Here is a 26,163-nt window from a genome sequence, read left to right on the forward strand (position 1 = left end):
CCCTTTCCCAAAACTGATTATATCAATGGGGAGGAGAAATCAGTGGGGAGGCTTTTGAGTGGGAAGACAAGAAAACCACCTCTTCAGCCTTATCCTTAAAATCCTACTCCCTCAGGGCAGCTAGGTAGCACAGTGGATAGAGCACCGACCTTGGATTCAGGAGGAGCTGAGTTCAAATCCGGCCTCCGACACATAATACTTACTAGCTGTGTGACCCTGGGCAAGTCACTTAACCCCATTGCCTAGCCAAAAAAAAAAATCCTACTCCTTCAGTAGGTATAGAAGGTGCCCTCTGGTGACCTGTCCCACCAATGAAAGTGTGATTTGAAAGAGCAGCTCCAGAGAGAATGCTACACCTGTAAAATGCGAGAGGGGAAACTAGATGATTTCTCAGATTCCTTCCAACACCAATCTAGTCAGCTGTGCTCAGAACTGATAAGACTTGAGACTTGCATGGAATAATGAAAAGTGAAATAATCAAGAGAATGGTGAATACAGTAACAACAATATTGTTATAATTGTGAACAACTAAGCTATTTTGAGTATTATGAGTATTCAAATCAATTGCAAAAGACCTATGAAGGAAGATGCCGTCCACCTATAGAAAAAGAACTGATAAATAGAAATACACAATATTTATATTGCATGTATAGTATATAGGAGTGTGTGTGTGTGTGTGCCTGTGTGTGTGTGTGTGTGTGTGTGTGTGTGTGTGTGTGTGTGTGTGTGTGTGAAATGCTGGCAGCCTCACTGCAGGCTGGGGAGGTATGAAGGCAGATAGTTTGGAACTTAAAATGTAACTTAAGAAAATGAATTAAGACAAAAAGCACTGATAGGACTCAGTAATTGATTAAATAATAGTCATAGTTCACTTTGTGTAGCACCTTGCAAGGCATTTTCCTGTGAAATAGGGAAAATATGAGTTACCATTCTTATTTTACATATGGGAAAGCAGCCTGGAATACATAGTAAGTATTTAGTAAATGCTTGTTGATTAAGGCTCAGAAAAGTTAAGAAGTTTTCTGGATTCCAGGTATTCTACTATACTACATTGCCAGGGCAGGGGGGGTATTAAAATTACAATAAGGTCTCCAGCACTGGAGATAGTGTGAATGGTGGTGTCATTGACAGAAATAGCAAAGTTAGATGAAAAAACAGGTTGGGGGGGAGGAAAGAGAATTGATCTTGGAAGCTGAAGAATTTGCTTCCAATCCAGATTTGATTCATTTCTACTTCTATGACCTTGGGCAATTCACCTAATAATCACTAGGGACTTCAGTTTTCTCATCTGCACAATGAGGGTCTGGACTTAGGTGATTTCTAATGACCCTTCAGCCTTTAAACCCTGTGACTTAGACAATTGGTAAATCTTACCCTTTATATCTTCAGTCTGGGAACATTCATATGGAGCTGGCCTGTAGGTATTTTGAGGTAAAGATCAGGAAAAGATCAGGGATAGAAATATAGATTTGAGATCATCTGAATCCTGGCAATAGCTGAAGTTATGAGAATGAATGAGATTATCAGCAGGAAAAGTGTAAGGAAAAGAAAAGAACAAGGATAGAAACACTAACCTTAAGGAGCTGGGAAGAGTTCAAGATGCCAGATGGGTTGTTAGAAAGCTGAGAAGAGAATGAAGAGAGGATGAGGTCCCTGAAGCCAAGTGAACAAAGACTAACCCCCAGAGAGGAAGTCAACAGTATCCAATGCTGTAGACAAGTCAGTGAGGATGATGACATTTATCTTAAAGCCATTGTTTGGGAGGGATTATGAGGTCACTGACAGTCTTTGAGAAAGCAATAAAGATGTGGGTGCTGATGCCAGATTGCAAGTGGCTGGTGAGGGAAAAGAGAAATGGATTTATAACCAACTTTTTAAAGAACTTTTTTCAGTGAAATGGAAAAAAGAAATAGCATAGTAGCAAATTGGCTAAAGAAAAGTAAAGGAAAAGATGTGTGTGTGTGTGTGTATGTGTGTGTGTGTGTGTGTGTGTGTGTAGAGCACAGGTTTGGACTTAAATTCTTTCAATTCCCACTCACATGGTCAACCTGGGTCCATAGCTATATCAGCTATATCACCTCTCATGGTACTGAAGGTGGTCTTAATGAGTTAAGGATAGTTTTCTAATATTATTGCTCATAAACTCCCCCTGGTGTGCTACTCCCCCTCAGATAATCATCATCAATTGAAATTAATTAGTCAGCCAGACTAATTAGGTTTTAGAAAGAGGTATTTATGGTCATTGATATTCAAGAGTGCCACTGACCCCTTTTATTAATTATCTGCTAGCATGATTAATGAAATGATTAATTAGCCAGAAATTACCCAATGGGGGAAGGGCATAGCCTACTATTAAGCAGACCTGGGGCTGAAAACCTTTTCATGTCTCCCAATACCTCCCTCAGTTCAGCTGGTGGACATGAAAGCCGAGCTGTATTGTAAAGAATTGACAGACATGGTAAAGCCAGACATTGTGATCAAGGACTAGTTTGCCACCAGAAATGGCGGTGGCTTCATCTACCATATCTGTGTGAAGCTGTTAGATAACTGTGAAGTCTTGGCTGAGTTTAAGCCAACCCCTATGTACACTGGAATGGTGCTGAATGGAAAGAGGTCTCCTACACATTCTCCAATTATCCCCAAGAGTCTGTTACATCCACTTCTAGTACGGAGGCAAACATACTCAGTTCTGGGCTGGGTGGTATGGCCCGAATGTCACCAACAGTAGCATCACGATTGGCTCTGAAGTCACTAGGAAGCCCAGTCCTACAAAAGGGGAGAAACCTTTCAGGAGACAGCTTAAGACCCTTCCAAAAAAAGCTGAGGACATCAATTAGGAAATGGTAAAGCAAATTGTGGCACATAAATTTAATGAAATATTACTGTGCCATAGGTAGGGATCAATATGAAAAATTCAGAGCCTTATATGAACTGATTCAGAGTGACACTGAGTAGCTGTGAGACCCTGGGAAAGTTACTTAACCTCTGACTAGGATAGGGGTATATAGTTTATGATCAAGCAAGAGATAGGATCATGGGAGGTAACATGGATAATTTTCATTACATTAAATTAAAAAGATTTTGCATAAACAAAACCAATACAGCCAAAATTAGATAAACAGGAAACTGGAAGGGTAATATTACAGCAAGTTTTTTTTATAAAGGTCTCATTTCTCAAATATATACGGAACTGAACCAAATCTGTAAAAATAAGAACTATTCCCCAGTTGATAAATGGCCAAAGGATACGTACAGGCAATTTTCAAAAGAAGGAATCAAAGCTAATGGCAGTCATTTTTAAAATGCTCTAAATCATTAATAGAGAATTGCAAATTAAACACCTCTGAGGTACCCCTTAATGCCTATCAAATTGGCCAAAATGACCAAAAAAAAATGACAAATGCTGGAAAGGATATAGAAAAAAACAGGTACACTAATACATTGTTGGTGGACCTTGGAATCAGCCCAACCATTCTGGAGAACAATTTGGAACTATGCCCAAAGGGCTATAAAATTGTTCATACTCTTTAACCCAGCAATACCATCACTAGGTTAAACCCCAAAAGGATCAAAGGAAAAGGAAAAGGAGTCATATGTACAAAAATATAGCATGTCTTTTTGTAGTGGCAGAGAATTGAAAACTAGGGGCAGCTAGGAGGTGCAGTGGATAGAGCTCTGGCCTTGGAGTCAGGAGACTTGAGTTCAAATGTGACCTCAGACACTTGACACGTACGAGCTGTGTGACCCTGGACAAGTCACTTAGCCCCAGTTACCTCACCAAAAGCAAAAAAAAAAATTGAAAACTGGTGGGATGTCCATCAATTGGGGAGTGGCTGAACAAGTTATTGCATATGGATGTGATAGAATGTTTCTGTGCTGTAAGAAATTATGGAGATGGTTTCAGAAAAACCTGGGAAGACTTATATGACATCATGCAAAGTGCAGTGACAAAACCAGGAGTACACTGTACATAATAATAACAATATTGTAATGAAAATCAACTGTGAAAGACTTAGCAGCTCTAATCAATACAATCATCCGTGACAATTCCAAAGGACTCATGATGAAAGATGCTACCCGCCTCCAGAGAGAGAACTGATGGACTCCCAGGACTGATTGGAGAATATTTTTTCTCTTTTAATTTTTCTTGCTTCCCACTCACCCACCCACCTTCCACAACATGGCTAATGTGGAAACATGTTTTGCATTACTTACTATATATAATAAGCATTGTATTTCTTGCCTTCTCAATCAGTAAGTGAGAGAGTGGAGGCAGAGAGAGAATTTGGAACTCAAAAATAATTTTTAAAGAGAAATTAAATTAGAACTTAAATTTTTAAATTTAATTTTTAAAAGAAAAATTATTTTTGAAACCACAAGAAGAAAGGTTGGGAAAGACCAGAACCCTTTGCAAAAGATCACAGAAATGGAACTCTGAAATACTGGGAACAGCTTTCAGAGTTAGACTTCCTGAGAGAAGAAGCCCCTGCTGCTGGAGCCAGAAGGAACAGAAGCCTAGCCCCAAGCTGGACGCATTTTCATGTATTAACTTTCCAACTTTGGTTCTCAATAATCATTTTTTGTAAAGCCAACCTGGAATTTATTTGGGGAAGGAGGAGAGAGTGAGATCAGAGCATGGATGGTTCCTAGCCTTCCAGCCATATCTATGTCTCCAGCTCCCTTGCTCCAGCCTATAGATGAGTTCCCTTACTTGGTCATTGATGTATAGAACACAGCCATTTTACTAAAATAGAAACACTATATCTTTTGCCTATAAAGCCACTCTGTTCCCAAATTGCCCAGAGGCACCAGACAAAATGGAGTCCCAGTTTCCTCCAATCACCCCCCACCTCAAAATTCCTTCCTGGAGGCCAAGTTCCAACTACCAGGCCAAGGAATGGTAGGTGTGGGCTTGCCAGGATGCTACAGGCTGCAAGGCCAAGGGTCTCACTCATCTTTAAAATGTCTAAGGCCAATGCACCCCATGACTCCTTCAAGACTACCACCACCACTCAGCAAAATCTCCTCATTTTAGTTCATAGTGCCTAATTTTATCACCCACTCCAGATCCTGATGGCAATTATCTACTGACCCCCAAAATATTCCCTGTCCTTCCTCAATAAGTTCAGTGTCTGGATCATAATCTTTCTCTTCCCCAACTCCTATCCTGATACTAGTGGATTTCAACATACATGTGAATGCTTCCTCAAATCCACTAACTTCTTATTCCCTCCATATACTCTATATACCCCTGACCCACTTTCTCTTCTGGTTCATGTCAGCTACACACCACAAGGGGCATAGGTTTTATCTTGCCACCCCCCACAAGTGTTCAACTTGTGTGTTCAAGAGCTCTGAAATTGCTTTGTCTGACCATATCATTTTTATCATCTCATCCCTCCCTAGCACTGTTCTGACCTCTCACTCTCTCCACTTTTTTCCCAGGACAGTATTCCTGCACTGCCTATGCTCTCTTCCCATCCCTATCTCCATGTCTTGGTGAACCAGCTCCATCCTACACCATCTTCTTCTGTCAAATCCTTTGTTCTATCTCCAATCATACCTTACTGTGTCTCAGTTGAGAGAAATTATTATTATTCTATTATATCAATAACCAATTATTAAATTGAGATCTAGGCTTTTCTCCTCAATTTCCTCATTCTTGTTATTAAAGTCTCTGAAGGACGTGACTGATGAGATTAGTCCTAGCTCTCAAGGAACATGCTCTTCAGTTTTGGGCAGGATCCCACCCAACTAGTAGATCTTACTTATGTTTAGAGTAGAAACAGAATCCTGTCAGGGTGAGGGAAAGGGGTCCCTGTCCTTGTACCCTTCCATTAGAATTTAGGGTGACCCAGCTGATGAAGAAAAAAACCAACCAGAGAGGTCCAGGTAGAGATGGATTCACCTGTTCAGATTACTGGAGGTGGCTGCATCTCATGACCAAGCCACATTCTCAGCAGGAGGAGCTAGACTTCTAGTCCACATCCTCATTAAAAGCACACCAATCAGGGTTGATTTTCACTTGTCAAGGCATCAGGGTGCCTATTTAGCTTCTTTGGATATTGAGAGAAACAACAGAACATCAATTTATTATTAGCTAGTCTAATTAATAAATTGATTATTATCAGGGGGGAAAGAGGTATTTACTAAGGCTGTATAGTAAGAATTATTTAGCACTAAACATTCTCCCTGCCAAAGTCTGTGACACATTATCTCACTGGTACATACAGAATCCAAAGGAAAGTGGGTTTAAAAGTATGGAGCACACGTGGCAAAGAGGTAACTCAGAGCTCCTAGCTGCTGGAAATCCCTTTCTGTCTTCCTGGGGTACTCATGAAGTTTCTACTAGACATGAGGTAGACTTGCTGTTCAGCTCCTTATAGAATCTTGAAGTTTCCTCTCCTTGGTATTGTCTAGTTTGATATTTTCTCCTGTATTTGCAGCTCTTCTATACATACTGCTAGGACTTGGTTGCTGATTAAAAAGTCTAAGTTTTCTGACCCTCAATCTTTCCATAGTCAAGGAGGTGGGGATCAAACCTCACACCAGAGATAAAGTCAAAACTCTCCTCCTCCCCTCACACATGATTCATTCTTAGGAGCTGAGCTAGAATTTTGCTCTTCTGGATCACCATTCTTTCAGGTCCCCTATTCCAAACTAGATCAATGATATGCAAGCCTCACAGGGCATGACTAAGTCTTTCAACCAACCTGAACAGACCTAATTGATATACCTTTGATTCAGGGAAAATCCAGGCTTTGTCCATACCTCAGATTGATTCAGTCAAAATATAGCCTCATCTGATGATTTTATCAAGGATATGTGAGGTGTGATGATTGCTTGACTCAATTTACCTCCAGACCTTTTTACTCCCCCTCTCCTAGTGTTATTTGTTTTCCTCAGCAAATCTGATGGTGTGCAGTTTGTCAATGTCCACAGTCCCACCCAAATCCTAGACGGTTCTTTTGTGATTTAGGGAGGCTCTACCTTATCTTTTTTTTTTTAATACCTTCTCCACTACTTTGCACTAAAGAGCCTCAGAAAAAGTCTATGTCATAGTTCATAATCAAATTTAGTAATTAGCCTTCATCCACTCTTCCAAATACATAGCAATACAACTTTAACGCACAAACACCATTTACCAAATTCTAATAGGTAAACCATCTGTCTTGGTGCTTGCAAAAAGGTTCATCCCATGCCCATCAATTGGGGAATGGCTAAACAAGTCATGGTATATAAATGTAATGGAATACTATTGTTCCATAAGAAATGATGAGCAGGCAGACTTCAGAAAAACCTAGAAAGATTTGCATGAACCGATGCTGAGTGAACTGAGTAGAACCAGGAAAACATTGTACACAGTAACAGCAACATTGTGCGATAACCAACCTGGAAAGATTTACCTCTTCTCAGCGATGCAATGATCTAAGACAACTCCAAAAGATTCATGATGGAAAATGCTATCCTCATCCAGAGAAAGAACTATGGAGCCTGAATGCAGATTAAAGCATACTATTTGCTCTTTTTTTTTTCCTTCTTGTGGTGTCCCCTTTTGTTCTGATTCTTCTTTTACAACATGACTTGTAGGGAGCCATCATTATGGAAAATCTCTAAGTCCTTATAGACATAAGGGGTCAGTACCTATAGAGGCTTGCCTCGGGATAAATGCTCCCATGACTCTTGCCCCAATTCAGTTTGTTGACAAAAGTTCTCACTCATGCCCAGCCTTGAGGTCAGGTGGCTGACTCGGGCAGATAATACTAAGAACTGGGCAGGGAAACAATAGATATGAATTTTGGCATTAAAACTACTTTCTCATGAGAAAATAAACCTTTAGCTGCTTAGTTTGTGTATGTTATTAATTAGCGCTTGTAGATCATTTCTCATGGTACAAAGCTGTTTTTCTATGGGTATATAATATAATCAGAAAACTCCTGAAATAAACTAGTCTTGAGCATTAATCTTGGACTCACCTAGCCTGACTTTTCTTTCTCCATTTCCCCTTCCCCATTTTTCTTTCACCGCTCAGTCTTGCACCACGCTGGCTGCTGGCAACAACTAATGTGCAACTATGTTTAATATTATTGTACATATATATAGCATATATCACATTGCTTTCTGTCTTGGAGGCAGATAGTGGAGGGTGGAAGAGGGGGTATTTTAGAACTCAAAATCTCATAAAAATGAATGTTAAAAAGTAAAAACAAATAATTTTTAAAAAAGGTTTATTTCAAACCCAAAGAATTTTTAAAAATGAAATAAAATAGAAAAGGAAATCAAGTCTCCCTTCTTAGAAGGAAATCTGGCTCCCTTCCAGAATTCCCTGAGCATGGGGAGGAGGGGTGCTTTTAAGGAGCTGAGGGTAACTGGAAGTCACTCCCTCGCCCTTCAGGTGAGAAACCAAACTAATTTGGCTTGATGCTCATATAGCAGCACATTCCATGTTCTAGGGGCTGGGATCCTTGCTCTTTCCCTCTCCCACTGAGGGACTTTGCTACTCAGACAGATACCAAATGCTACAACAAAACTAGCACTGAGTTCAGGGAGCACTGGATTACTTATTCTCTGCTTTTCCCACTATAGAGCCTCTCATTCTGGACCTCGACACACAGTCTAAGTTTAATCAAGACTAACTCACAAAGGAGGAAAAATAAATCTTCCTATTTCCAAAGGAAAGCTTAGTCCCTATAGAGATCCCAGAATGTATGAGGCTTCCCAAGAGGTATTAGAAACCTGGGGTAGATTGGAAGTCAGTCCTTGACCCTTGAAGTGAGAAAATAAACTTTCTTGGGTGAAAACTCTTCCATTATTTCCTCAGTGTGTTAAGCCATCCAACTAGGATCCAGAAAAAATGTCTTTCTACGTAGGGTATACCAAAAATTCTGTAGGAGTCATTTGTTCAATAGGCAATCTCCTTATGGACCCAGGCAAATTTCCTTTGGATCCCTATACCAAAGGTCACTTGAAACTGCCCAGTAGATCCATGCCACTGTAAGGACAATCCAAATGGATTTCTAACTCAGAACAGATTAACTGAAAGAAAATACACTGAGAAAAGTCTCCCTAAAAGTGTGGGGCTCCCCAAAATGATTAAGCACCTACGAGGATAATAGCTAACATGTACATAGCAGTTACTAAATGCCAGGCACTGCGCTAAGCACTTTACAATTATTATCTCATTTGATAGTCATGACAACCCTAGGAGGTAGGTACTGTCATTATCACCATTTTACAGATGAGGAAACTGAAACAAACAGAGGTTAAATGATTTGCACAGTGGCAGATGGTCTACTTATTAGAACTCAGTAAATTATGTGGGTGTTAAAATCGTGTTACTACGTATTTGAAAGTAATGAAGAATGTTAATTGCCAAACCTGATTATGAAATACAATGTGATTATGAACACATTGAAGTCAAATTTGAACTCAGGGCTTCCTGACTCCAGGCCTGTTAATCTATCCATTGTACCATCCCCTTGCTATGGCTGATTATTTGGGATTTCTATACCAGCAGAAAAAGCTTATCCTACAGATCTGCAGTCCATAAGAGTCTCAGAGAAGTTTTCTGGACTTATGTCACGAATAAGGCAAGTAAAAAAGAAAAAAAAATAACATTTTCAAACTATCCTAGTTTTGTCTATGTGAACTTCTAGTCACTATGCAAAATATGGACTTCTCATATTAGTTGAACTACTCAGATATTAGTAAATAAGCATTTAAACAAGCAAAAGTTATATCAACAAAACTGCTCTGATTTTTAACGAAACACACCAGAAAGCTCACTAATGCACAAATTCGATCTAAAACAAAATAGAGATAAAAATGCTAAATTTTGCTCTAATGGACTCTGAAAACTAGAGCATCCAATAAAGAATCACAGTAGAAAATTTTTCCAGTGTGTCCCCCAAAACTCAAAGGGCCCAATGCTTATCCCAGATGTAGAGTTTAGTTTTGTTTTTTCAAAGGATTAGGGCTCCCTGACCATTTGTGTGGGTAATTAGGAAGCAGCCAGTGAAATGGAAGAGATTGAAGATAGATATAGAAAGGGATGGATGATCATTAGAGCAAAGCTCTGGGAGATGCAAAAAAAAAAAAACATAAGAGCAAAGAGGCAGCAGGTAGAAAAATTCATCACTCATTGTTCACTAAGATTTGCTACACCACAGATGGTGGTTTTGCTTTTCAGAAATCTACAGGGAAGAACACAACTTAATTTCTGTGTTTCTAATATGCGTTATAGCCACCAATGATTTATAATTCAATCTAACAAACATTTATTAGATGCTTGGTAAGCAAGCCACTTTGCTAGAGGCTGGAAAAGTCTAAAAAAAAAAAAATCAATAAGATAGAACCGGCCCTCATAGAACTTATAAGTCTCATTCTAGACCCTAAAGTAGAGTCAGAAACAGTGGAGGTGACAGGGTAGGAACAGAGGCCCTGAGAAGGCAAAAATCTTAGTCAGAGATGAGAAGACTGTCATAGAAGAATTTTTCTGGTCTGGCTATATTGGTGTCATTTGCTTGACACAGCAGGTCAAATCACTAACTGAAGCATGCAGAATTCAGCTGAGACACCAAACTTTAGCTCCAGTGATTAACTGTTAAGTGAATGACAGGAGAATTTCTGACTCAGCTTTTTTTTTTTAACCTCGATTTACTTAAGCTGAACATGTCAAGTAACTAGGTATAACTCTGGTGTTAATTGTGAGTCCGCAGATTCCAGGTATATCCCTAGTGTTTACTGGCCAGTTTATTATTTTACCTGCCATAGATCTTCTCATTCCGCTATCTGTTCTTTGATGTGCAAATCTTCTGCCCTCTGTAAAATTCTGTAGTGTTCATCTTCCCTATGTAGCTAAGACCTATGTAAGGTTGCTGAAACTGATGCTCAAGGGGCTCACCATTTTTGGGTTTTGTTCTTGTTTTGTTTGGGGGGTTGGTTTTACTTTTATATATATATATGTACTGTGGTTCTCTGCTCTGAGCATATAATAAGCTAGTTTTTAAAATGTGTCTGTGCATTGATGCTTTTGATTGGCAGCAGTAACTATCAACTAATCCTTGGACAATTTGTATGTCGAACCTTAAAGTGAAAAGAGAGCTTGATAGCTGTCTTCATCTATGCAAAAGATTATTAGGTGGAGCTGGATCAAGCTTGTTCTGCTTGGCTTTGGAGGGCAGAATTGGGAGCAAGGGGAGGAAGATGCAAAGACACAAATTTAGGCTGAAAACCTTAACAATCAGAGCTATGCTGAACTCAATTTGGAGTCCCAGGAGGCAATGGGCTTCCCCTCGCTGGAAGTCTCCCAGAAGAGGCTGGTCAAGAATGTCATGTAAGAGGTTTCCTGTTCAGGCATAGGTTGGACTAGATGACCCTCTGAGGAGCCTTCTAACTCTGAAGTTCATACTACGAAAAATATAGACAGGAATTCCAATAAGTGTGATACTAATTAGAATATGATGTGTGGAAAAGTTATAGGCAATGTACTGTGAAGCCGTCAAGGAGGGGCAGTCATTAAATGATGGGAGAAATTTAAAAATTCTCAAGAAACCAAACAATCTAAATATGATTTAATTGTAGACATGGTTGATTTTTAGATAGTTAATTTAGGTCACTCTCCAAAGGAGGAAATAGAAAGGTTTGGAGCACCTATTTGCTGACTTTTGAGCCATTAAACTGTTTTTTTTTTTTTTTTTTGCTTTTAGGCAATTGGGATTAAGTGACTTGCCCAGGGTCACACAGCTAGTAAGTGTCAAGTGTTTGGTCTGAGGTGGGATTTGAACTCAGGTCCTCCTGACTTCAGAGCTGGTGCTCTATCCACTGCGCCACCTAGCTGCCCCTCATTGAACTGGTTTTTAAGGAGTATTTATGTATTTCAAAAAATATCGTTGGAAGTTTCTCTGTACTCTTTGTACTTTGAGACTCGGTGGTTCTGTTCTTTCTTTCGTCTGTGTTATAGGAAAGTATACTAGGAACTCCCTGTAATATAATAGTATACTGGCACATTAGAGACTGGTGTCCAATGGCGAGTATCAATTCCCCAGTGTTTATCTACTTGAGCTTCTGTAGATCTATGACACTGTAATTTAAAGTGTAGTCCTTCCCATTCTTAAGAAGGCGAGGAAGAGAGCAGAAGCTTCGCAAGGGGTGACTTCATTAGACAGCACAGGAGGAGAGTATTCAGAGGGGTAGGCTGTCACACCAGCAGATTCACTGCCACAGATAAGAAGGAAGTGATCTCAACAGAAGAAAACTGTCATGCCACCCCTGTCACAGTGAGCTGAAGCTGTTGCCAGGGTAGGCAGTCAAGATAGGATGCTCTGAGTGCCATATCCTGAGAGAGGCACTGGCCTATGGAAAGAGGAGAAGAGCAAGCTGAAACACCAATGAAGAGATGGTGTGAGATGTAACTGGGAGCTTAGGACAGAGTTGGTGAGCCTTATCACCCATTTCCCTTGTGCCCTTCTGGCTTTCTCAAAAGAGACATGAGTCTTTCCCCAACCTTTATTCTTTAAGAATTTGTTTTCTTTCTGTTTTGTTATGTGTTTTGAAAGAAACTGGTTTCTCTAAGGCAATGAAGTCATCCGTTGGAGTATTCCTTAGGGTGGGTACTAGGTGGAAATACACTGAGATGAGGACAGTTGCTGACTGGCAAGGAGAAAGATTAAAAGACTCTGTGACTGCTGTGGGAGGCATTCTGTGTCATGGAATTGGGGACTTGGAACAACAAAAGAGGCTTTATTGATACTTATTCTTATAGCTTCTAAGAAGCAGAGAGAATATATGAATCGCAACCAGTACCTAGCCTCAATTAGACTGAGAAAGTTTCAGTGGGAAAAGGGTTTGTCAATGAGATGGCACAGTCTTCTGAGGCAGTTATTTCAAACAGTCTATCCCTTTCTTTCCAGAGCAGCTTTGAAAAGTAGATCAACCCGGGATGGAGCTAAAGACATTAACCAGGGGAAAAGTCCTTCCTGAATGGAGGAGCTAAGGAGAGTTGCTGCCCAAATGAGGGGGGTGAAGGATACAGAAAAAGGGAGTAACTAGCTTTTCCATTAAGCTTACCCACAACTGGAAGTATGCTTCCAATAGTGCCTGAATGCTTTTTTCTACAGCACCAAGTACAGTATAAGGCAGATCCATCTTGGACTCCATCCAAAGAGGTTTCATTAAGGAAATACCAAAAGGACCTTGTATAAAGTTGTCTCACCAATATCTGTCTCCATGGCCAACACCCTGAGGACACTATTGTAGCAAGGTCCCAGTGGATTTTGATGTTTCTTTGTCTAGTAAACTAAATTATTATTTTGATACGGTCAGTCACAGAGACCAAAAATAATATAAATGTCTTTCAAAGAATATTTAAAAGTATTATTTTTGAAGTGTTATATAATAAAAGTTGGAAATATTTTCCCGGTTAATAAGAAAGTTAATTTATCACAATTGTCACTAGACCCTACACTGAGATCCCCCTTATCTTTAAGAGCAGATGCTCAAAGCATTTTTTTTAAATTGCACTTTTCTGAAGTGGAAGCCAAAATGCCTATTATTTAGTGCAGGTGCTAATAGTGGAGGTTTTGTACAGTGTTCATTACAGCCCTTTATAGAAATGTCTACAATTTAAAAAGATAATACTGGAAGATTTACGTCAGAGTTAGAAAATATCTCAGAGGTCATCTAGGTTAACCCATACCATAAAAAGTGTGGAAAGCCTTGAAGAAAATTCCATTTTGTGTGAACTTTACCCTCTGTTCATTATAGTTTTATCACTGTCTTATAAAAGAAAGAAAGAAATTTAGGAGAACATTTAAATTATGGTCATCATTGTTATTCCCAAAACATTGGTCAAGTACAAACACATGATATTGTTTGGATATTGTCCAAAGGTTTGAAAGACCCACTAATTATCTTCAGGCAGATAAGTGGCACAGATACTAGCCATGTGGCCGTGGGCAAGTCATTTAATCCTGTTTGCCTCAGTTTCCTCATTTGTAAAATGAGCTACAGAAGGAAATGGCAACCCCCCCCCAGTATCTCTGCCAAGAAAACCTCAAATGTGGTCACGAAGAATCAGACTCAAGTGAAAAACAAAAAAGAATTTGCAATTTAAATCAGAAAACCTTTATACAGGCTGATAGCTAAATGGATAGTTCATAAATTATTTTAAAATCTTTCAATTATTCATGATCACTTTTCAATGACTAACCTTATTCAGGACAGAATTCATCAAGACTATTCCCCCTAGTACTGGGAAATCCACAAAGTTAGTCAAGACCTCCCAGGAGTCACATTCTGAACTATTCTAGAATATAAGACTAATGATAAGGTGTCTTTAGGGTATTTTGTGTAGGGTTTTGGGTGAGTGGGAAAATTGTCTAGGCTACTCCTCCTAATGATTTAAATAGTCTGAGATGACAACAACAATAACTAACATTTACATGGTACTTTAAGGTTGCAAAGTACTTTAAAAATATTATCTCATTTTATTCTCACAAGAACTCTGAGAAGTAGGTGCTATTATTACCCCCATTTTACAGATAAGGAAACCGTTAAGTAACTTAGACCAAGTCACACAGGGTTTGAGGATAGATTTGAACTCAGATCTTTTTGATTACTACCTGGGCTGCCAATTTTTCTTCCTATTTCATGTATGTAATCATGTTTTATATTTTGTTAGGAGTCTCAAAATATCTGGCAGCCATGGCCTTGCTTGTCCTCACAGTAAGTCTGTGGGGTTGATGACATGTACTATTCCCATTTTACAGAAGAAAAAAATGAGGCATGTCACATAGAGCCATAGGCTCATACACCATATCAACGACTCTTTATTCAAATACCTACCCTGCACCCAGCACAATGACAGATGCTATAGGGTGCAAAATAAATATCAGACAGTCCATGGTCATTAGGAGCTTGCTTGTTACATAATTATTCACATAAAATCAACAGAGGAATAATACAAGCTAAATAGATCACTCTTTCACCCATTATATTCATACTGATCAAATGCCTACTATGTACAAAGGTAGGTATTATTTCTTTATCAAGATGGTGCAGTGAGTAAAGCATAAGACTTGGAGTCGACAAGACCTGAGTTCAAATCCTACCACAGACACCAGCTGTATAACCCTGGGCAAGTCAGGTAATCTCCCTTAGCCTCAGTTTCTGCATCTGGAAAATGGGGACATAAATACCACATACTTCACAGGGTTGTTGTGAGAATGCAAGGAGAAAACTTATGTAAAGCGCTTTGTAAGCTTTCAAGTGCTATAGAAGTGCTAGCTATTGTTATTATTATCTGTTTCTATGTCTACCTCTACATATGATAACAGCCCCATGGGTTTGGTGGATGTTCCCGAAGGCGTCAGTTGCACAGAAAGACCTGCAGCTGAGAGGATTTGGGGAGAAGCTAAAGGGTATGTTTGTTGTTGTTCAGATGTTTCAGTCTTGCCTGACTCTGTGACCTCACTTGGGGTTTTCTCCACAATGATATTGAAGTGGTTTGACATTTCCTTCTCCTACTCGTTTTACAAATGAAGAAATTCAGTTGTCTTGGTTTAAAACCTTCCTGAGGTCTTTGAAATTCACAGATTGACCCCAGTCTCTTTTCCCAATTCATCCTCTTTAGCCATACTCAGCATTGAACGCTTGAAGGTAGGAATCCAGACCTTGCTTCCCGAAAGATCCGTTCTCAGGCCTTGTGATGAATTTCTAGTTTTTACCTTGTTTCTGCCTCTGATATTGCCTCTCACTTCTGGTCCTTTCCCACTCAAAGACTTCAGTCAACAAGTCTCCAATAAGCATTTAAATGCTTGCTATATGTCAGGCACCGTGCTAGGCATTTGAGATACAAAGAAAGGTAAAAGACAGTCCCTGCTCTCAAGGAGCTTACAATCTAATAGGGAGGACAACCGTATATGGGTATAAATAAGATACCCACAAGGTAAATTAGAGACAATCAAAAGAAGGGAGGTCCTGGCATTAAAAGAATTGGGAAGGGCTTCTTATAGAAGGTAGGATCTTACCTGGGATTTGTCTGTCTACTTCCTTCTATGGACTTGGTTCACCATGTTCTTGACCTTGACCTCTACTAAGGCTTCTCTACTACTCTTTTGTCCTCTACTTCAATCAGTAGTTGTTGTTTAGTCCTTTTTCAGTCATGCCTGGCTCTCCATGACCCCGTTTGGAGTTTTCTTGGCAGAGATACTGGAGTGGTTTGCCATTTCCTTCTCTAGCTCATTGCATAGATGAGGAAACTGAGGCAAACAGGATTAAGTGACCTGCCCAGGGTCACACAGCTAGTAAGTGTCAGAATTCAGATTTGAATTCAGGTCTTCCTGACTCCAGGCCCCAAACTCTACCTACTGCATCAATTGGCTGTCCTCCAATCAGGGAAGAATTCAATGGACTCTACCATAATCCTCCTTCTCCTACTAGGGGTGGACAGAACATCACAATCTGAATAAAGCACTCATGGTGGAAGAATTTGCAAGAATCTTGTACTAAAGTTATTTCAAAAATAATTAAGGGTTACTTTTTTTTTAAATTTTAAACAGGAGGCAGGAAGTAAGGAAAGAACTTTCCATCTGGATCCCTGAGCATTGTCATATCAGAAGAATAATTTGAAATGTCCCGGTTTGGCTCCAGCCCTGTATTGCAGTGTAGTGAGATAGGACTGGATAGCGGCCAAGACTATAGAAGGACCTAAAACGCAGGTAGGAATTTGTATTTAATCTTATAGGCAGTAGAGAATCATTCCTCGGTGTGTGTGTGTGTGTGTGTGTGTGTGTGTGTTTTACAAGTCAGTCCAGTAATATAAGAAGGATGCAACTGATCTGGAAAAAGTAGAACAGAGAATTCTAACCTCTCAGTTCCTTTTATCAATTATACAGCTATTTATGATTTTGCTTTCACCTTAAATATATTTACAAACTATAAAAATGTGGAAAATATTTAAACAGTTTATACTTCAAAATCCCACAGCACCAGAAGCAGAGCAAGGCCAGCAATGATTCATAATGGTAGACAGTGTTTATTTTACATATGTGCTATTTCTCCCTCATCCCCATGAAAGTAGAATGCAAACTCCTTGAAGACAGGAACTGTTTCTTTTTTTCTTTGTGTCCCTAGCACCCAGCACTATACTTCACCCAAAATCTAGGTTTCCTCCTGACTCCCAGTCCCATGACTAGATAATGTCATCCCGGCTCCTTTTATTGAGTATTGCAGAGTAGAGAGGAACAAGGCTGAATAAAAAATGCTACACTTTATTTAGCCCCAAGTTTGGCCACAAAATGACCCTAAATGGGAAGAATTTTTCTCCTTTAATGAAGGTTTTGTTTTGTTTTATTTTCTTAGGATTGAGCAGAGTCTGCATTAGTAATTAGAACTGAAAAGGGCTCTACATATGTTATCTCATTTAATCTTCACAAAAACCCTAGAAGGTGCTATCATTATCTCCATTTTGCAAAAGAGAAAGCTGAGCCCCCAAAAAAGTTTAAGCAATTTGCCAAGGGTCACACAAATGTTGAAGTGGATAGAGTTCAGGCTGAAGTCAGGAAGACTCATCTTCCTAAATTCAAATCCAGCCTCAGACACTTAACTAGCTGTATGGCCCTGGGCAAGTCACTTAACCCTGTTGGCCTTAGTTTCCTGGTCTATAAAATGAGCTGGAGAAGGAAGTAGCAAAGCACTCTAGTATCTTTGCCAAGAAACCTCCAAATGGGGTCATGGAGAGTCAGATACAGCTAAAAAACACCTGAGCAACAACACACAACCAGTAAGTAAGTGTTTGAAGCAGGATTCTGGACTAAAGTGTTCTTAATCAAGTCCAACACTATGCTCTAGGGCTCCTAGCAGCTACATTAAGATTTTATCAACAAGTTAAATTGGCAGAGGGGGAGAGTGCAGTCTATATTTGGACTAATATGGTGCATGTTCCATGAAGAAAACATTATTCATTGTGCTAATATATCAGGACTTTACTACAAAAAAAGTGTTGGCTGTTCTCACAGCGACTTTAAAATTTCAAGTATATTTCACATCAGTAATGATTTTAACCTTCCTGAATCCCCAGCTGCTGGAATTTAATCATTCGAACCTTTTTATAAAAGTGTCAGTGAAATAATCAAGTAGCAGAAATGTGTACATATAATTAACTTACATTTTAAACCCAATTTCTAAGGGGACAAAATTCTTGCCCTTTTGTTAGCAGAAGAGACTGTCTTACAGTAGAATTGCAAAAGAGGAAATGCTCAATTGTAATTCATTTTCAACTTTTGATTGTTATTTTAAGTTTCTATGCCCTCTTAAATCATGCAGCTAATAATAAAGAGTTTTATTTGAAAGAAAACATTGGCCTAGAAGTCAGAGAACTTGAATTCCGGTCCCAGTTCTGCTATCTGTCTCTCTGGGCCTCAGTTTCCTTATTTGTAGAATGAGAAAGCCTGCAAGAAGATTTCTGAACTTAGCATTCTACATGACTCCCAGGCTTCTCCCTACTGTTTTCTCTTTTCCTTTGTTTCACCATCCTAAACAAAACAGGACTTCGGTTTCAGTTTTCCTGGCCAGAAGGTGTCACCAGTGATCTATTAACTATCAGCAGATGAGCTGCTTTCCCACCCCCACCCTCCTCCAACTTCACTGAATTGTTTTTGAGGGATCATCTCAGCCTTTGTCCTTCTTTGTGCAATTCTGCTGGGTTTGAACTAGAAGTTAGTCATTTGCACAAGCTTGCCTTGTGATAGGAAACATAAGAGCCAGATGTGTGTGTGTGTGTGTGTGTGTGTGTGTGTGTGTGTGTGTGTGTATGTGTGTGTGTAACAGTGTCTACCCTATCTAGAAAAAGGATAGGTCTGTTTGCAATAGGATCCATATGGAAAACAGAAATATTATCTGGTCTTCTTTTCAGGTCCCTACAAATGACTTCACCGAGAATCACCAACCAGTACCTGACAATGTATGTGAAGTGTGACTTGTCTGGCATCAATAGAGACCACAAGGTATATTCAGTATTCTGGCTCAGTCACTTGTGACCTGTGTGAGCTGGAGTATTCAATGAAGTCTCTCTGGGCCTCAGTTTCCTCATCTGTAAAAAATGAGAGTTGAATTAGATGATTTCTGAGATGCTTTTCTACTTTCAATTGGACGACTTTCTACTTTTGTTTTTTGTTCTTTTCCTTTTTTTTTTTTTGCATTGGGTTACATGAGAGAAGTCAAAGAAATGAAACCATGGGCCATTTAGAAATAAACAAAGGACAAGAGAAGGAACTGGAGCATTGCCTAGCTTTTGGATAGATTTAACATTGCGTGCAGTCTTCTAAACCTTTACTTCTTAGAAGGAAAGCTAGAGCCTGCTAAAATCCAGAAAGACCTGAATTGTTCTAAAAATAGAGATGCAATGGTTTAGCAAAAAAAAGTCTGGACTCAAATTGGGGCTCAGGAAACATGGGTTCTAGTCCCTGATTTCTGACCACTAGTCAGAAGGATGAGATCTTCAGTAAGTCAGCCTCTGAACACTTTCTCTTCTGTAAAATGAAGACAGCATCCAGGCTGAGGCCACCCCTTGCTCTGCTATTCCTATTGATCTACATTTAGGGAAGGGAATAAGCATTTCCATAGCACCTACTATGTGTCCAGGCACTGTGCTAAGCACTTTTACAAATCTCATCTCATTTGACCCTGTTAGACAGGTGCTATTATTATTTCCATTTTACAGTTCAAGACAGTGAGGAAGACAGATAATAAGTGACTTGCCTTGGGTCACACAGCTAGTCTGAGGTTTAGACTTGAACTCAAGTTTTCCTGATTTCAGGCCTAGTGCTCTACCCACTGTGCTACCAGCTACCCCAATATTTATCCTATTAAGGTAAGTTTACTTAAAAATAGATTGTTTTCTTTTCAAAAGCAAATTTACCTGAATAGTTTAAAAAAATAATAAAACCTTGAAAACTGCAGTAGGAAGAAACATGCAGAGAAAGTCTTTGAAATTGTAAATGCCGGGGTCTGAGCTTATCAACAGGGTGGTGGTGAATTGCTGACACATATTTTGAGGAACTTCTCTCCACCCTTTCCTGACCTTCCCACCCTCAGGCTGGGGCTCCTACCAACTTGTTAAAAGATCACTTCGGGGCATTAGTGTGATTGTAACCTTCCTACCAATGCGTTCTGTCAGTAGTATCAAACTCAGATAGAAATGAGGGCCCCTGCACTGTGTACAAGGACCCCTGCTGGCCACATATTGACTTAGAAAATCAAAAATTAATATGATCTATGTTGTATTATATTTTTATTTATTGTGCCAAACATTTCCCAATTACATTTTGGCCTGGCTCCTGCTGTACTCCCGAGTTCTACAGACCATAGGCTGGAAGGGTGAGGCCTTTACTCTGGATTTCATTTCTCCTTGGTGGTGCTGACCTTTTCTCCTCTCAAAGTCCTAGGCATTTATTCCTACTTAGAACCATAAGACTTAGAGCTAGGAAGGATCTCAGAGACCATTTAGCTCAATTGTGTTCGTTTTACAGATGAAGAAACTGAAGCCTCAGAAGTATAAATGACTTGTCCAAGGTAGCAGAGGTGGCAAGCAGCAGAGCCATGATATAAGCCCGGGGTATTGGGATTCTAATCCAATGTTCTTTCTACTAATTTACACATATATGTAATTGCCATTTGTAGCTTAACTATTGATTTGTAGGTAGAGCTCCTCTTGACCTATCTGCCCCCTCCCCTCTCCTGCTTCAGAGAGCACTGGAGGACATGTTTAGGGAAAGGCCATGGGAAATGATGAAGATGTATCTCTGGCAGGGAGATACTCTTGTCAAGGTCAGCAATGGGGATACTCAAAGAGGACCGAACTGTGTGCACTTCCTAGAACTCCTGAGCTCAAAGAGGCTCTGTACTATTGGGTGTGGGGAAGGTGGTTACAAAGACAAGGGGAAGAAGGCTCACAGCCACTTGTTACATCCTCATTGTGTGCTGTTTTCTTGTCTATTATTTCATGGGAATGATTTGGAGTTGAAAGGGACCTCAAAGGTCCCTCATTTTACATAATCAGAAACTGAAGCTTACAGAGGTTGAGATCAGTCATTAGCTAATAAGTGTCAGAAGTGGGATCTTAACTTTTCATCTTCCTGACTTCTACATCCCACACTCTATCCATTACATTTGTTATTGATTTTATCCTAGGAATAATGACCAATGTATGCAATATTCAAATATTTTTGCTTCCTTTTGGAGAGCATCAATTCCAAAATGCCAATTCCACATGACTTCTGGCTCACTGAAATCTCCTCTCAGATTGCATTCCATCTACTATGTGTCTATCTCGCATGGACGTAGTTGTTTGTGTGTTCTCTCCCCCATTAGAATGTGAGCTACTTGTTGGCAGGTACAGGGAGACTGGGTTTGCCACTGCATGGGACCTTCAGGCACTGGTTTCCAGTTGAGTACTTACACAAAGCCACTCATTCCTTGAAAATGAGCTCCTCTCAGAAAAAGGTGGGGCTGAGAATGACTTTTAGAAAGATAGAGAACTCAGCATTTGCTCTGAACTTTTGCCCAGAAAGGCACGTACCAAAGGTCCCTGAGCTTGGGAATACCCAAGATCCAGGCCCTTTTGGTTGAATAGAATCAGATGAGTAGCTGTCAATCCTATCTGGTTTTTAAGTGTAGTTTCTGAGAGTCATTTGCAATAGTTATCTGTAAACTAAATAAGTAATGACATCTTCCATAGGCAAGTATTTGATATTCTTACTTGACTCTGTCTCTCCCTAAGGGAAGATAAAAGACTACTTTTCTCTTAGTTGGAGTTGGGATTGGCCAGAAGAGACCTGGGGACTATATAGACACTATGGGGCAGGGCAAGTGACTAAGCAGATCTAATCACCAGGAACAGGCACTTGGCATTAGGTGGAGTCAGTAGAAAGTGATAGATGTATATTCTGACAAGTGAGCAGAACACTACGTCAAGTGAATCAGGCAGAAGGAAATAAAAGAAGGTTCTGGTTTCCCTGGCTTCCTTGAAGACAATTCAGATCTCCTCTTCTACAAGAGTTCTTTTCAGTTCCTTCCATCCCACTCCTCACCTTCCACTTTGCTTTCTCTCTCAGATTACCTTCTATTGACTATGTAAACATCTTGTGTGTGTGTGTGTGTACATATGTATATATATATGTATATATATATATATATATATATATATATAATTGTTTGCATGTTATCTTTCCCATTAGAATATGAGTTACTTGTTGGCATGGACAATATGTCTTTGTATTCCCAGAGCCATGGGTGGAACCTACAGAGAGCTGGAGATAGGTTTCGATATAAGGGAAAACTTCCTAACCACTAAAACTATCCAAAAGTGGCAAGGTCCCTCTGCTTCCTCCTGCCTCCAGAGGTACAGTTTTCGCCATCACTGGAGATCTTTAAGCAAAACCTAGACAATGACACATTGGTTATGTCATAGAGGGGATTCTTGGTCAGAACTGAGTGGAACTTGGGAGCCCCTGAGATGTTTCTCACTACCGAGCTTCTGACTCATTGACTTTGGTACAATGGAGAAAGTGCTGGCTCTGGATTCAGAGGCCATTGGGTTCAAATCTCACATCTGATGCACACTACCTGTGTGACTTTAGGCAAGCCACATAACCTCCCTCAGTCTCAGTTTCCCCATTTTTTGATGGAAGAGTTAAACTAGATGGTCTCTGAGGTCCCTTCCAGCTCTAGTGATAGGTTCCTGTGAATTTCTAGTCAAGACATTTTGTAAAGATTAGAACCATAGGACAGGGTCAGAACAGCCCCAAGATCAAGGCTATAAACACCAAGGTTCCCTACATGGGGCTTCAGAAATACCCCTCCCCAATGCCCATCACTTGAGGAATGGCTAAACAAGTTGTGGTATAGGATAGTAATGGAATGCTATTGTGCTGTAAAAAATGACAAGCAGGTAGATTTCAGAAAAATCTGGGAAACACACCAACTGATGCAAATTGAAGTGAACAGAACCAGGAGAACATCATACATAGTAATAGCAATATTGTTCTATGAAGAATTGTGAATGACTTAGCTATTCTCAGCAATACAATGATCCAAGGCAATCCCAAAGGGTTTACGATAAAAAAAAAATGCTATCTACCTCCAGAGAAAAAACTGATGTAGTCTGAATGCAGATCAAAGCATACTATTTTTCTCTTTATTTTTTTCATGTTTTTTTTTCCTGTTTCTTCTTTCACAACATGACTAATATGGAAATATGTTTTACATGATTGCACATATATAACCTATATCAAATTGCTTACCATCTTAGGGAGAAGAGAGGTGAGGGAAGGAGGAAGAAAATTTGGAACTCAAAATTTTTAAAAATTGAATGTTAAAAATTATATTTACGTGTAATTGGGAATTTTTCTAAATAAGGGAAAGAAAAAGAAAGAAGGAAAGAAAGAAAGAAAGAAAGAAAGAAAGAAAGAAAGAAAAAAGAGAAAGAAAGAAAAGAAAGAAAGAAAGAAAGAAAGAAGGAAGAAGGAAGAAAGAAAGAAAGAAAGAAGGAAAGAAAGAAAGAAAGAAGAAGAAAGAAAGAAAGAAGAAAGAAGAAAGAAAGAAAGAAAGAAAGAAAGAAAGAAAGAAAGAAAGGAAGGAAGGAAGGAAGAGGAAGGAAGGAAGGAAGGAAGGAAGGAAAGAAAGAAGAAAGAAAGAAAGAAAGAAAGAAAGAAAGAAAGAAAGAAAGAAAGAAAGGAAAGAAAGAAAGAAAGAAAGAAAGAAAGAAAGAAAAAATAAACACCCTTCACACTAGTGAAAGGTATACTGAGTTTACTTTCCTGGAATTAGGCAGCTGTGCATCTGCCTGCTCAATAGCCATTGCCCCAATGCTGATGAGGTCTAGAGGTTAGGGGTCCTGGAATCTCAAAATCATGACACACAGGTCCTGCCAAAAGAATTCGACCCAAGCCTTCTTTCAGCCAAAAACAAGGTTTATTGACGATTTGCCATATTAGCTAGACTCTTAAGGAATCTGAGCATCTATGGGCTATTGGCTAGATTATAAATATCTGTGCATCTTAATGGAGACAAGATGGACCTTATATACAGAAAGACTGTGGGAAGGATCCAGGAGTAGCCAAGTAGTCTATGAAGTAATATCTAGGAGTGGCGAAGTAGTGGCCAAGTAGTCTATGCCTATATGGGACCAAGGGTGGGAAGTGGCCTGGGGCCATAGGGAGGCAAGACAATGGAGGGCCAGGCTAGGTAATTGGGGGATTGGGTATAGCCAAAACAAAGAGCCAGGCTAGGTCAAGGATAACAGAATTGGAGGATTGGGTGTGGCCTCAGGGGACTGCCAGAGATCTCCTTGATCAAGTGGGAGAATTCAAGAACAATCCAAAGGTTTTCTAGGGCCCATAGACAAATGGAGCCCAAACTGGGACAAAGGTCTCACTTTGGGTCCATGGGCCATCAATTCCATTTAACCACTTAACTCAATTAGTTTTTACAAAGGGCCATTTACTTTGAATGTGTTTTGTAAAAATAAACACAGAAACACCTCAACTTGCCCCTCTCACCCCCCTCAATCACTTTAGGGGTATACTCTTCCATACCACCTGGACTCTGGAGAGAGTAGACTCACTCTTAGTATGTTTCTTAGATATACACTGATCCTATCAAATTCACTTCCAGAATGCACAAATGTTGTGGGCGTCCTTGTCTCGGCTACCTTGGTCTAGGGTCCCAAAGGTCACATCTTGCCCCTCTAGCATCTATGCTGGGTTAGCTGCAAAACCCATCTTGATTCTGACTCTGGGATTCCTGTGACATGCTCTTCCAAATTCGAGATTAATCTTCTTCACCTAAAAGGGAAAAGAGCAAATGCAGACGCCTGGGACTGAAGCCTATTTCTTAGGACCACATGGCTTTGATGCCTTAGCAGCACAGTCTAAAGAGTCTAACCAAGAACAGAATAGGTGAAAGGACTGAGACTAGAGAAATGACCTAAAATAGTCTAGGTCAAGGTTGACAGATCTTCTGTGCACTGTGGCTGGTTAGCATACTTCCTCTTTACTACATGGTTAACTGGCTGAAACCACCTCACAATGTCCACACATGTGCCACAATCTCTCCAAAGCATTTCTATTCCATGTCATCCCAACTTTTCTGTAGACAGATTTGCCAGCTTCTACCACTGGAGCCTTTGGAAGCTGCCCATGCCTCAGAACCCCATTATGCAGGATCAATCCCAACTGCTAGTATGGGGATATATTTACATGTTGCTATTAAATGATCGCAGCTTTAAAACTAAGAACAGGGAGTTCTTAACCCTTTTTGGTGACATGGATCTCTTTGGAAGACTGGTGAAACCTGTGGACTCCTCAGAATAATGTTTTTAAATGTATAAAATAAATAGAATTACAAAGGAAGCCAATCGTATTGGAATATAATTATCAAATTTTTTTTATCAGTTTTATTTATTTTTAGTTTTCAACGTTCACTTCCACAAGATTTTGAGTTCCAAATTTTCACCCCATATTGCCCCTCCCTCCACCCCAGAATACCCCTTCCCCTCCCTTCTGTCTCTCCCTCCCTTCTCTTACCCCCTTCTCCTTCTATTTTCCTATAGGGCAGGATAGACTTCTGTACCCCATTTCCTACATTTCTTATTTCCCAGTTGCATGTGAAAACTTTTTTTTAACATGTGTTTTTAAAACTTTGGATTCCAAATTTTCTCCCTTCCTCCCTCCCCACCCATCCTCATTGAAAAGGCAAGCAACTCAATATAGGTTGTACATGTGCAGTTATGCAAAACATAGTAGTCATATTGTGAAAAACTAACTCTATTTCCCTTAATCCTATTCCACCCCCCATTTATTCTATTCTTTCTTTTGACCCTGTCCCTCCTCAGAAGTATTTACTTCTGATTACTCCCTTTCCCAATCTGCCCTCCTCTCTGTCATCCGCCTGCTCTCTTGTCCCCTTCCTCCACTATTTTCCTGTAGGGTAAGACAGATTTCCATACCCAATTGAATGTGTATGTTATTCCCTCCTTAAGCCAAATCCTATGAGAATAAGATTCAGTCATTCCCTCTCACATTCCCCCACTTCCCCTCCACTGTAAGAGCCTTTTCTTTTCTGGGTTTTTTTTTTGTGAGATAATTTACCCAGTTCTACCTCTCC

At 39.8% G+C, this 26,163-nt stretch overlaps 1 protein-coding gene across 2 annotated transcripts in view; it reads right to left on the reverse strand.

Annotated features, from left to right (window-relative positions):
• The window catches only part of DYDC1 (DPY30 domain containing 1), a 45,984-nt gene extending 44,266 nt beyond the window's left edge, over window positions 1–1,718 (reverse strand). For both annotated transcript variants that reach the window (XM_020977353.2, XM_020977348.2), the window contains exon 1: window positions 1,575–1,718. The gene's annotated coding sequence lies outside the window, so the exon portion shown is untranslated. The remainder of the gene's footprint in view (window positions 1–1,574) is intronic.
• Window positions 1,719–26,163: the final 24,445 nt, after the last annotated feature.

This window comes from Phascolarctos cinereus, unplaced genomic scaffold (genome assembly GCF_003287225.1).
Source record: "Phascolarctos cinereus isolate Bilbo 61053 unplaced genomic scaffold, phaCin_HiC Scaffold_3;HRSCAF=262, whole genome shotgun sequence".
Lineage (NCBI taxonomy): Eukaryota > Metazoa > Chordata > Mammalia > Diprotodontia > Phascolarctidae > Phascolarctos > Phascolarctos cinereus.